General features: G+C 36.6%; 1 protein-coding gene across 2 annotated transcripts in view; it reads right to left on the bottom strand.

The window, feature by feature from the left end:
* LOC127872902 (protein numb-like) overlaps nucleotides 1–11,583 on the bottom strand; it is a 78,638-nt gene extending 67,055 nt beyond the window's left edge. The window contains exon 1 of one of the 2 annotated variants that reach the window (XM_052416409.1): nucleotides 11,308–11,583. The gene's annotated coding sequence lies outside the window, so the exon portion shown is untranslated. The remainder of the gene's footprint in view (nucleotides 1–11,307) is intronic. The other variant, XM_052416410.1, reaches the window with a different exon arrangement.
* Between the last annotated feature and the right edge of the window lie 2,953 nt (nucleotides 11,584–14,536).

The following is a 14,536-nucleotide window of genomic DNA, read 5'->3' as shown; positions in this document are numbered from 1 at the left end:
AATATCAAGACTGTTCATACTGTCCTAGCATCACCAACACTGAAACAAGGTCAAATATCAAGACAGCTCATACTGTCCTAGCACCACCAACACTGAAACAAGGTCAAATATCAAGACTGTTCATACTGTCCTAGCACCACCAATACTGAAACAAGGTCAAATATCAAGAAAGTTCATAATGTCCAAGCATCACCAATACTTAAACAAGGTCAAATATCGAGACCATCCATACTGTCCTAGCGTCACCAAGTTGGCACCAACACTGAAACAAGGTCAAATATCAAGACAGTTCATACCGTCCTAGCATCACCAACACTGAAACAAGGTCAAATACGGATATCAAGACTGTTCATACTGTCCTAGCATCACCAATACTTAAACAAGGTCAAATATCAAGACTGTTCATACTGTCCTAGCATCACCAACACTGAAACAAGGTCAAATATCAAGACCGTTCATACTGTCCTAGCATCACCAACACTGAAACAAGGTCAAATATCAAGACTGTTCAAACTACCCATGCACCACCAACACTGAAACAAGGTCAAATATCAAGACCGTTCATACTGTCCTAGCATCACTAACACTGAAACAAGGTCAAATATCAAGACCGTTCATACTGTCCTAGCACCACCAACACTGAAACAAGGTCAAATATCAAGACTGTTCAAACTACCCATGCACCACCAACACTGAAACAAGGTCAAATATCAAGACCGTTCATACTGTCCTAGCATCACCAACACTGAAACAAGGTCAAATATCAAGACTGTTCATACTGTCCTAGCATCACCAACACTGAAACAAGGTCAAATATCAAGACAGCTCATACTGTCCTAGCACCACCAACACTGAAACAAGGTCAAATATCAAGACTGTTCATACTGTCCTAGCACCACCAATACTGAAACAAGGTCAAATATCAAGAAAGTTCATAATGTCCAAGCATCACCAATACTGAAACAAGGTCAAATATCGAGACCATCCATACTGTCCTAGCGTCACCAAGTTGGCACCAACACTGAAACAAGGTCAAATATCAAGACAGTTCATACCGTCCTAGCATCACCAACACTGAAACAAGGTCAAATACGGATATCAAGAAAGTTCATACTGTCCTAGCACCACTAACACTGAAACAAGATCAAATATCAAGAAAGTTCATACTGACCTAGCATCACTAACACTGAAACGAGGTCAAATATCAAGACTGTTCAAACAACCCATGCACCACCAACACTGAAACAAGGTCAAATATCAAGACAGCTCATACTGTCCTAGCATCACCAACACTGAAACAAGGTCAAATATCAAGACAGCTCATACTGTCCTAGCATCACTAACACTGAAACAAGGTCAAATATCAAGACTGTTCATACTGTCCTAGCATCACCAACACTGAAACAAGGTTAAATATCAAGAAAGTTCATACTGTCCTAGCACCACCAACACTGAAACAAGGTCAAATATCAAGACTGTTCAAACTACCCATGCACCACCAATACTGAAACAAGGTCAAATATCAAGACCGTTCAAACTACCCATGCACCACCAACACTAAAACAAGGTCAAATATCAAGACTGTTCAAACTGTCCTAGCATCACCAACACTGAAACAAGGTCAAATATCAAGACCGTTCATACTGTCCTAGCACCACCAACACTGAAACAAGGTCAAATATCAAGACTGTTCAAACTACCCATGCACCACCAATACTGAAACAAGGTCAAATATCAAGACTGTTCAAACTACCCATGCACCACCAACACTAAAACAAGGTCAAATATCAAGACCGTTCATACTGACATACGACCACACTGCTGCAAACTATTTAAGAAATCATCGACGTGTAAGTGTTGGTTATTGCGGTAATAACCAATGGTTTGGAATTCTGATGCATAGTAATTAAACACGAGGGCGTAGTCCCAGTGGTTTGGTAACAAGCATCGAAACGACGAACAGTTGGTTATTACCGCAATAGCCAACGCTTACACGTCAATTATTTAGATTCTAACAAGATTTCATTAAACAGTTATCCGCGATTTAAAGGTTATAAATGAGAATTATATTAACCAAACTTCCTCCACTGTTTCGCCAAAAACATGACGTCACCACAACAATGAAAATCAAATGACGTCCTCTTCATTCATTAACAGTGAGCGTACAATCAAAGTGACGTCATACTTATTTCTAAACATGATAAATATTATATTAATATATTTTGCTGATTGAATGAATGAAGCATGACATTTTAGTACTATTTTGGTTGTAGTGAACTGCAGTATGCGGAAATGTATTTATTTTCCGAAACGCGTGTTAGAGCACGCGCAATTTCCAGAACTAATTCTTGGAATTTCCAGAACTATTTTCAAAACATTTGTCTTCGCCGTGGTTTGTTAAAGAATGAACCAACTGTAGTTTTCCTTCTTTGTTTATAGAAAACAAGTCACATGCTGTGTTAGAATTAATGTTGAACTGTTCCTCTTTGGAAAACCCCAATACTTAATAAATAAGGAGGCGGAAATATGAAATTGGTATATTAAACCTAGCATACAGTACAGGCAATGGGGGGGGGGCAGTGGTGTTCGGTGAACACCGGAAATTGCCGCGATTGCAAGCTATCCTTAACGGGGTCATTCACACGTTTAAAATGTACATGTAAAAAATAAAATCATATACTTCATTTACATGTAGATATTATGTGCACATTTTTTATGTGTACTTAAACTCGGGCAGTATGTTAAGTCGGAAACTAAAACTAAGCGTTAAGTTGATCAATACGATTAAATTTTATGGTGTTAATCAATGCAATTATCCTTTTTGTTTTCACAAAATTGGGTTTCATTTTTCCCGATTTCCAGAAAATGACTTGTACATGTTGCATGAAATCTAAATATAGCGTGTTACAGCGTGTTTGATTTTTATTTTATTCAGATGAAATGTCAATTCCAAATCATTCGCAAGCTACCCCGGTACTTGAGAAGATAAAACTACGAAACCTGTTAATCGAAATTAAAAGATCACAATGTTGTCTGCGCTACAAAGATTTTGTGTCAAAAATAAATACACCCACGCCAATTTTCGCGCGCTTTTTATGGTTCAGAACAAAGAAAATGAAAATATCATGGGCATATATACATGTATTTATTTGTGGCTACAATTTGTAACAGAACATGAACTCTACACAACGCGCTTACTAGGCGTCAGGTGATTTACGAATGTTGGAATACACCTGTTCTGATTGGGCGCTTATTTCATCAAATCTTTAAATAGAAACATATGCAGAAATTCATTTGATAGTTTAGAGATATGACGAACATTTGTGATTTTTGCATTTCTATCACACTTTTATCGTCAACATTGACCAGAATTTGCATGAAATCGGAAATCTCGGGATTATCGGGTAATGGACAGAGACGGGAATTTTTGCATGTATGCGGTAATCGAATGTGATTGTTCGTAATCGTTGTTAATTTTTTAGACACCAAATGACATCTATAACATTCAAACGCACGGTAGATTCTTTCTGCAAATTGGTACCGACCTATGTTTATGTTCAATTATTTTATTTCTAGCGAACAAGATGAACACTGCGGTAGATATTATGGGTCCGCGGTGATTCCCAGTGTCCACCTTATGGAAAACGGCCCCCGCGAATATTTGATCTGAACACCCATCGCGGGGGTCGTTTGGTAAGCGAACACCGTAAAATGAACACCGCAACGAGTGGCGTTTGTCAAAGTACACGTTGCCTGTACTGAAAAATGTATAGGGCTTTCTGCTAGTAAAGGAGAGAAAGTAAAAACAGAAGCCAGAATGTTTGGTGTTCCCAACCAACAATCATAGACAGAGTTTCTGGTAACAGGAGCAGAATCAAGACAACATTCAGCGATTTTGTTATGCCATATTGGGAATAGTACCTATACCTTACCATTTGGGATAAATTAGCCCTCAATACACTGAAATTGGGAAATTTTCCATCATGAAATCTTCAGATTGTAAATGGTCTTTTTAAATTGCTCAGTATAAATTGCACAAACCAATTCAAATATTAATTTAATATTTTTACGGCCCTTTTTGCTAGGCGTTGCGCCTTGCTGCCTTTCTTAAGCGCCACACTGCCCTTTTCAAAGGAAAAAGCCGCCAACTGCCATTATTGATAACATCTTAATTGCCCCTTGCAGGCTTGGTGAAATTGGAAAAAATATGCCAGTCATCCGGACAGGCATTTCAAAAAATGTGCCGGTCCAGAGAAAATTTAGCCGGACCAAAAAACCACAACATAAAAACGACATATTGGATGATGATCATCCAACGAAATATGTAACAGGGCATCTTATTGGTCAAACTATACTTAACTGACCAATTATATCCATTTAGGCATTAAAACAATGTAAACTAAAGTAACAAGAAGTATCGAAAATAAAATTTCGGTTAACAGACACTAACTTGTACAATGTAAAATGATGTCATTTTTGGAGACCAATGACGAGTGCATGTATATCACTAGAACATTGTTTATATTTAATAAACAACCTTTTTAAAGCCATGCTTCATAAAGAAATGCATACAGGGACTACCCTACGGGCGACTAGAGCTATTATTTCGCACTAAAGCGCGTGATATCGCCATACGAGCCCAGAAAAGCGAAGATCAAGTCGTCTGATTTTTTCAGTAAACAAGACCGGAAAAGCGAAAATCAAGCCGCCCGATTATTATTGCCAATGCGTGCTACCGCCCGCAGGCGATTAGCAAGTTTATTGAATGTTGTTTATCTAACGGTTACACAATTTACCCCCCGCACGGAACGTTAATTGACCGTGACAAAGCAGTCCCTTAATATTGGTTGCTATTACAACACACTAGTGCCTCTTGGCGCGTGCCGTAAGTTGTCTAATGCAGTGCTGCAGCTAGGATTCGAAAAGGGCAGGGTTTTTTTTTTGTCAAAAGGGCACTTTGGACGCGCAGTATTTTGTCAAAAGGGCACTTTCGAGCGCATGGGCGTTTCTATAATGCTTCCTCATGCATGTTAATTTATATGTTATTAATGATTGTAAGAATAAATTATTCCCATCGACATTAAACAATTCAAATTTAATGACTACAATGAGGAATAAATTAATCACAATGTATTTTAATAAGAGATTTATTAATCATCATAATATGGAAGCTCAGGGCAGAGGTTCAGGAGGGCAGGGTGGGGCGCCCTTCTATTTAGGCCTAGCTGGAGCACTGTAATGATAACGTGATTATAATTTATTGACCATACAATAATTGCAGGTGTTTTTGCAGACGGCACGGTTAAAGAAAGTCGGCAAAAATAATTATAGACTAACAAAATTGATCAAAGGTCTTTTAATTACATAGATCCACTACTAAGTCCAGCGAGTTTTGTCAGTTTGTTAATCTACCGATAATTACGAGTATTAAACACCCGTCTTATTTAAACTGGAATAACAGTTTATTTTTTATACTAACAAGTCATAATACTGCACATAAACATTGAGAAAACATTTCCTCGATTAGATCCGAGGAAAAATTAAATTGCTACGTCATGACCTTCGACATTGCAAATGGCGGACATATTGACATATAACATTCAACCCGCGTTCAATTCAAGGCTGGCCATTCAAATTACAAGAAATGGTGATTAAATAATGGAGAAAGCAATAACTGGATTTAACAAACATTGGATAAGGTTTGTTAAACCAGATAAAAACAAGGAAAATTTGGAATTTTTAAAGTTAAGCAGGTAAGGCATTCTTAAGTGTACATATTTCGGACATGTATAGTATTTGGATAAACAGTAATAGATATACTAGATGTTCTATGCATTACGATTGTGTTTTGTTACAAAAGCAGTCATAGGGATGATGGTAATATAATGACGATTAGTGCTGCAACAATACGCCAAAAACCGTATTGCAATATATTGTCAGTTCAAAAACCCGTATTGCAATATATCGCAATATATTGCTAACTTGTACCAAAATTATAACTTGCCAAATACCCGATAATCCCATAAATTCCAATTTTAAAGTAAATTCTGGTAAATATTTACTATAAATGTGCTCAAGAATAATAAGAAACACAAACATTCGCAAATTTTCTTAAGTATCAAATACATTTTTTCAATTGTTACTATTTAAAGATGTGATGAAATAATGTCCAACCGGGGCGTTTTTTCCACTGAACACGCGCAATTCAGCTGACGTGATGTTCCCGTTTTTATACAACACAAAATACACCCATACTTTCCATGCGTTGTTCTACGTCATGTCTGTATAATTTTCGCGCGCTTTTTATTGAGACAAAGGATAAAGCACTTTTTATTTGACGCTATAATTTTTATTGTCGCGTTAGCATTCAAATTTGGAAGCGTGTTTCCGAAATTCGGATTACAAATAATGCTCAAATCAGAATCGAACGAAACATTTACAGCTGTGCGCAATTAATTCAACGATAATCTGTTCAAAAGCATCGAATGAATGCTCCCATGTAACAACGCTACTCTGTATAATACACTTTTTAGAATGCTATTTTTACGTAAAAAATAATTTACACTGCTTTGCTTTGTTTACCTTTTTATCATTATTTCGGATGGCTTTTCTGGACGAAATGTGAATGAATTTTTGTAAAATTTTCATACCGGTATGATGAAAATCATATCGCAATACAATATGCGGATTGCGTATTGCGATATATACCGATATATTGTTGCAGCCCTAATGACGATAAATGTGATGAAAAGGGCTACTGGTACATATCTTAAATTACTTAAATGTGTTAAATGACTTAAATGTGTCATGTAGGCCAAATAATGTGTCATGATGAAGTAGATTTCAATGATAATTTATTGACTTTTACAAATAAACATAGTATAATGATAGAATTAATAAAAGTTGTGAAATGAACATGTTTTGTTTTTGCTATTGTTCGCACAAACGCCTCCCTGACTTTCCAAACTTCTCCCTGTTTCGGAAAAAAGGAGAAGTCACTTCTCTCTATTTTTAAGGCCTATGGTAGTCCCAGGCATATTTTAATGTCCTTATCTACTTGAAAAATATGTCAAAGCTATCAAGATCTTTTTTGTTAGAACGCAGTTGCCGATTTTGCGACTGAGTTTAAAGTAGGTGTTGTGAAACCAGTCGGATTTGCTTATTGTACGTAACAAACTTATTGCAAACATCAAAACAATACGCGATTTCATTTTCATGATGTAGAAAGGGGTTTGCTCTTCGAATTTTCAACTTTGAAAAAAATATTATTTGTTTGCATTCATTTCACATTTTGCCGGTAGCCAGGACCGACATTCTTGTTAAACCTGTCTGACCAAATGGAAATCTGCCGGTCAGGACCGGCAATTTCTCCAAGCCTGCCCTTGACAAAACTCCTTAGCCGACTGGTAGCAGAGAATAGCCATCAAAGCAGGGAAGATTCCCGGGGTTGTTAATAAGTCATGCATGAATAACCCAGTGTCAGTATCCATTGATAATAACTAATTAACAAAACTCTTGCTAATGATGTTCGTAAAATATTTTAACATTTAATTAAAAAATAAGCGGCATATGATATAAAACATTTGATAAAGCTACTATTAATCCATAAACAAACTAACATAATTGTGTGGTACGTAATTAACAAGAGATGTGTTCGTCAGAAACACAATGCCCCCTATTGCGCCGCTTTGAAATTTTTTGAAAAAAAATTTCCACCACTCAAAATGTGCAGCTTCATGAGAATGCCGCTTTTAAAATGTTTTGTTTTTTTTACCTTCGACCTTGAAGGATGACCTTGGCCTTGAACTTCCACCACTCAAAATGTGCAGCTTCATGATAATGCTGCTTTGATTTTTTTTTGTTTTTTTTGTTGACCTTTGACCTTGAAGGATGACTTTGACCTTGAAGGATGACCTTGACTTTGAACTTCCACCACTCAAAATGTGCAGCTTAATCATGAGAACGCTGCTTTGAAATTTCCACCACTCAAAATGTGCAGCTTCATGAGATACACTTGCATGCCAAATATCAAGTTGCTATCTTCAAAATTGAAAAAATTATGGCCAATGTTAAAGTTTTCGGACGGACAGACACCATAAATTTGACATTTGACCTTGAAGGATGACCTTTACCTTCACCTTTCACCACTCAAAATGTTCAGCTCCATGAGATACAGTACACTCCATGCGTTTTCCCCCCAAAACGCGCTCCCTCCGCGGGTTTTTTTCTGCTAGCGAGTGTTCACGCAGCGTTGAGAGAGCAAGGTGAACTCGATAAAACGCTCGGCGTAACGCCGCGTTCGCTAATTCCCGCGGCGTGTATTACTTTAGCCTAGTCGGTAAATGCAGACAATTTCCGTTCTTATCAGTGACCGACGCGCAACACCGCGTTAGCAGTGTGCTACTGGGCATGCCAAAAATAAAAACATTGTTATAATAAATTGTTTAAATACTGTAGTACATGTATAAAAAAAGATAATTGTATAGAAAATTAATACGTATAAATTCACAGGTACGTCTACAATATGAATGAATATAAGACATTTGACAAATTATTAATATTTAAATCATAACACATATAAGACAAGAATAAATGTTCCGCAAAATTTCCAAATGAGAATAATAATTAGTAATCCGAAACACACTACGATTTTTAATGTTAACACGACGTTTACATATGCTTCCAATATAAAGTCATCATGTATATTTCCCGACAAAAGCGCGCGAAAATTATGCTGCAATGTACAAGGTATACTCCTGCAAAGCGTGCGTGTATTGATTTTTTTATACAAACTTTATAGCGCAGAGAACATTGAATTTTGTTGATTTCGGTTAAAAGTTTCTTTGGTATTTTTTAACAAAATTATATCGCGAATAAGTTGATATTTCCTCCATAATCATTTCAAATCATACAGGCCGAATCTTTATCGTTATGGTATTTTAGTAGAGTAATTATTTTAACAGTAATTGTACTGTAAACTTATTAAAGAAGACATCTGGGCGGAACTGGATTTTAAGTGTTTGACGTTATGAAAACACGCAAAGCTTGTCTACTGACCTATTGTGTAGACTGCTGTCTGCGGTGTTTTGACAAAAGGGATTAACATGTGTGAATGTCACTCTGCCGATTTGGTCCATAATTACTGGTAAACATTGTTTTGAATGTCGACGCAACAAGAATACAACTGTGAATATTAAATGCAACTATCAACTCAATAGTTACCACCTTCTTTTAGCAATCAATGGAATAACCTAACTTCAAAGAGAAAACAAGGGACAAAATTGTCACAAAACCAGGTTTTCATTGTGAAAAAAAATCTGATTAAGGGAGACAACTCAAACTGAACTTTTGAAATGAACAAACAAAATTAACCCCCTTTGTAAGTTTGTTTCAAAATAAATCTATTTTAAGTTGTGGTGACCTTGACATTGGAGATATTGACGTGATTCTTTCGTGCGACACACCGTCCCATGATGGTGAACAAATGTGCCAAATGATTGTAAAATCTCACAATGAATGACATAGTTATGGCCCAGACAAGCTCATTTATTGCCAATTTTGACCTTTGAACTCAAAGTGTGACCTTGACCTTGGAGATATCGACGTAATTATTTCGCGCGACACACCGTCCAATGATGGTGAACAAATGTGCCAAATGATTTTAAAATATGACAATGAACGACATAGTTATGGCTCGGACAAGCTTGTTCCGCCCGCCCGCCAGCCAGCCAGCCCGCCCGCCCGCATTCGCCAATCTAATAACCAGTTTTTTCCTTCGGAAAACCTGGTTAATAAATGCATTAGCGAGCAGAGAATTTACTTTGTTCCGACAATTAAAACCATTCCTTATGCATTCGTTGAACGTGTTTACTTGAGTAAGTTATGCCTTTACACAGGAAGCGGCTTTTCTTTGATTACGTCAAACTGTCAATTCACACAGATTTGCGAGATTTTTAGGGTCCTTGGTCATTTGTTTACATGTTCAGTATAGAAAATCACCTGCTAACATAAAAACTTTGGATTAAATTATCAAAATAAAAACAATGTTGCAAACTGTGTTTATATTAATTGGTTAGTATTAGTTCAAGACGACGTTTTGTTTGTCGTAAATCAACGAGTTTTCTATACAACAACTACTACTTCTTCAACTACGTCGGGATCGATCTATCTTGGTTGTTTTTTTTAATTGTAAATATTATACTACATGTAAATGTATGTATTTGTAATAAATATAATTTTATTTGAAAATCAGGAAGTCAAACAAAATTAAATTGATCGTTATCTCGTAAAACGCGGAGTTTCCCCCGCGTTTCCAACGCAGAGGGTCGCCGCGACGGCTTATCAGTTTTGCCGATCGTTAACCGCCGCGTCCAAAATCATGCAAACGCCGCGTTTGACGGGATTTTCTTAATCTCCCTCCAGGTCAATCACCGCGGAGTATGGATGGAAATTGGGGAAAACGCGTGGAGTGTACTGTACACATACATGCCAAATATCAAGTTGCTATCTTCAATAGTGAAAAAGTTATGGCCAATGTTAAAGTTTTTTCGGACAGACGAAAAGACTGACATACACACATACTGACTGACAGACAGTTGAACTGCTATATGCCACCCTACAGGGAGCATAAAAATCATAGCATCACCCTGGAATAAATATGACCTACTTTCCAACGAACACCGGAAATCATGAGAATGATTGTTGTAATAGCCATTGATAACCATAAAATAAATTACAATTTCTAAAACTTGAAAAAACATTAATTTTGCAGCACTTCTTGTAGGGTTTTTGTTAAAGGCTAGATACTGTGAAGAGGACCAATACTAGTTGTTTTATTGCGGATTTAATGAATAGGTATCGCAATTTGTTTTGGGGTATATATACACCAAAAGATAAACCGACCCACGAGATTAAAGGGTTTTACTATACCCATATCAGCTATAAGAGGGCAAATCTGACAAATGAGGTTCATCATCATCCTTCTCTCTTTCTTGCAAGTATGAAAAATGCAGTCTAACAGCTTGGTAAGGCAACAAATCAAAACAAAATTACAATTTTTGTTACAGTTGACATGACGCCTTTAGCTTTTTATTTATATGAGCTCAACATGAATATTTCATTATGTTTTTTTACAGAACAAAAACCGAAAGTCAAATAAGTTGTAGAAAAATATCAATCAGTCGATGGCTCCAACAAACATACACAACAATTGATACAATAATGTTATTCAGTGGCTCAGCCGTTGTTGTTTTTGCAATATGCACCTTAATAGGCATAGATACATCCAGTAACTGATAATAAACTCACCTGAATAAAATTCTAAAAATGTCAACTTGTCAATAGACTTGATTTGTCACGCGAAAGGGACATCATTCAAATTCACTGAAAAATGTCAGTTTTGTTGCTCGGACAATCACCTTCAGGAATGTGCTAATCAAAGTGTTTATGTAAATGCTAGAGCAATTCGTCAAACTGTGCCTTATAACAGCAAAGTCCTTAAATGTTAATAGTAATCACAGAATTTTGTTTTCAACATGGCAGGTACTCTTACGCTTTAAAGCGCATGCGCACTGACCTTCAATCATCGCCCCGCCCTCTTACGATTGGGAAATACATGTTTTATATAATTCGCATAAAGGATATAGGCCACTTACGTCGGCTTCCGAGATACATCAGCGTTTTTCGATAGCTAGTAACTTAAGGTGTTTTTTTCAAACAATTTCAGTGTAGCGAACTTTTTTTCCGAGCAAAATATTTCGTTTATTGTCTTATATATTGCCATGGCGTACGTATATACAATATGGTGTCTCTCAGCAATGCACCGAAGCCAAAATTTTCCACGAGGTTCACAACTCAATGAATAATATAATAATTGGTGCTACATTTTTTACGGGCAGAAGCTTATTTAATAACCATGTATTGTACCAAATATATGGACATTATTGTGTTAAAAACATGAGCACAGGCAAATAACAATGTCCGACAACCACTAAAACAGATCTGTTCGAAGAACGCGCGTATAAATAGTTTAAATATGTATTGATGATTCGTTTGTTGCCGGCTGCCCTATATGCTTTCATTTATTTTCATTCTTCTTGTGTTTTTCTAAATATACATATCTGATCGATAATATCTTATAAGCGGAATAAGCCACGAAATCTGGCGAAACACCCCGTAATTGATTTGCGTTTGTTGCAGCTATAGAAGCACCGCGCAGAAAAAAAGGCATTCACTATCTTTGATCTCATAGATGCAACTTTTTATCGTTCATCACAATCGACCACAATCAAAGCCGTATATCTTTTTAACGATATTTCTTGTTTATTATTAGTTAACCATTAATTTGCAGGCACTGATCGACATACAGACAAAATTTGAATGGGAACTATCGTATTTCGTCAACATGTAAATTGCCTTCAAGTTGTTAACATTAGCAATCCATTGACAATATGTTGGCACATAAAATCTTTATAATGCCTTAGCTGATTTTTGTTTACAGGCAGACATGTATAGAATCTTCACAGTTCGATAAAAGTTCACGTATGGTCCATCCAAGTTAACAACCAGAACCAATAAACAAGAGCACCATGGCTTGAAAAATGTATACCTTGGAAACTTTGATTGTTCAGGAACCCATCTTTTGTTGATTTCTGAAAACCCAAACTGTCATTTTTACCTAATGAATTGCTTGTGTGATGCCCAGCGCCTGGCAGAACAGCATCTTAAAAAGGAAAATCAACACAAATAATAAGCTTTGATAACTGATGCAGACGTTTTTGTAAATGTCATGATTTAGTTGATTTTGAACAATCTGAAAGTTTTTGGAATGCAAATGATTGTATAATGTAAAGCTTCTTACCCTCACTATTTGTTGCAAATAAAGTATATAATTAATAATCCTGCATTAAAGGGGCCTTTTCACAGATTTTTGCATGTATTGAAGTTTGTCATTAAATGCTTTATATTGATAAATTTAAACAATTGACCTAAAAATTTCCAGTAAAAAACAAGAATAAATTTAAAAAAAAGAAAAGTAACCATCAACTGGGCTGGAACCACTGACACGTGGAGTCCTGGAGTAAAAGTCTTCAACGTTGACCACTCGGCCATCCGTGCTCATGCTATGAAGGATATATTTTTGCTTTATATAAGCAATCCTCGTAGTTTCGCAAAATATAACGACAACAACAGAACTTTCCAAATTATTCAATCGTTTCGCGTTGCAACGCTTTATAATTTTCAGGATTTCAAATCGTCAAAAGATGCATATAATAGATATTTTAGAGCATGGTAAATTTTCAGTATTACTGTTTCCTCACAAATATCATAACTACAACGAAAATTTGCGAATCTTAAACAACTTTTATTTTGTCAATTTACCAAAACGTGAAAAGGACCCTGTAAAATGCAATACTTATGAGCATTCAGGGGTAGAATCCAGCATTAGTAGTAGTAGTAGTAGAAGAAGTAATAGTAGTATCAGTAGTAGCAGTAGTAGCAGTAGTAGTAGTAGTAGAAGTAGTAGTAGTAGTAGTAGTAGTAGTAGTAGTAGTAGAAATAGAAGTAGTAGTAGTAGTAGTAGTAGTAGTTGTAGTAGTAGTAGTAGTAGTAGTAGTAGTAGTAGTAGTAGTAGTAGTAGTAGTAGTAGTAGTAGTAGTAGTAGTAGTAGTAGTAGTAGTAGTAGCAACAGCAGCAACAACAACAGCAGCAGTAGTAGTAGTAGTAGTAATAGTAGTACTAATAGTAGTATGTTATGTTATATCAGAGCATTGCCTTTAGGACGTTTTCATTGGTTGATTAATTTGAGGGAACAATATAGTATTTGATTGGCTGACTAACTCGTGGCCACGAGTGAGCTAATTCGGGATCTCGAGATCTCGAAATTCTCTCCTCTTTTGTTTAATGCACCCTTCCTTTTTTTACTGCACCGCTCTTTTTTTAATTGCACTCCTCTTTTATTTAGTTTTGCACTCCTCTTTTTTCTATCTCGTGGCCACTACATAGCTTACTCGTGGCCACGAGTTACTAAGTCGTGGCCACGAGACAGAAAAAGAGGAGTGCAATTTAAAAAAAAGAGGAGTGAATGTCACCTCTATGCCACCGTAGAATATAGTTAAATATTCTGGAGAAAAAAAACGTGTTTCTGATCGATTTTATACAACCACAACTACCCAGGTCACATGTAAAACTGCTTTCTGAGAGCAAATTGACATTTTACGGAATACCGTTAGTGACATTGTATCATTAAAATCCAGTGGGCGAGAATGCGACAACGCGAGAACGCAAGAACGCGATAGTACGATGGCGACAATACGATGACGACAGTGCGACAATACGATGGCGACAATGCGATAGTACGATGGCGAGAATGCGAGAACGCGATTGCACAAGGACGACAATGCGACAGTGCGACAATACGATGGCGACAGTGCGATAGTACGATGGAGACAATGCGATAGTCATATCGTGCTTACTGCTGTCGCCATCGTATCATCGTATTGTCGCCATCGTACTATCGCATTCTCGCCATCCTATT

Source organism: Dreissena polymorpha, chromosome 3 (assembly GCF_020536995.1).
Source record: "Dreissena polymorpha isolate Duluth1 chromosome 3, UMN_Dpol_1.0, whole genome shotgun sequence".
Lineage (NCBI taxonomy): Eukaryota > Metazoa > Mollusca > Bivalvia > Myida > Dreissenidae > Dreissena > Dreissena polymorpha.
The sequence above is the reverse complement of the archived record's forward strand: the minus strand, read 5'-3'. Positions and strand labels throughout refer to the sequence as shown.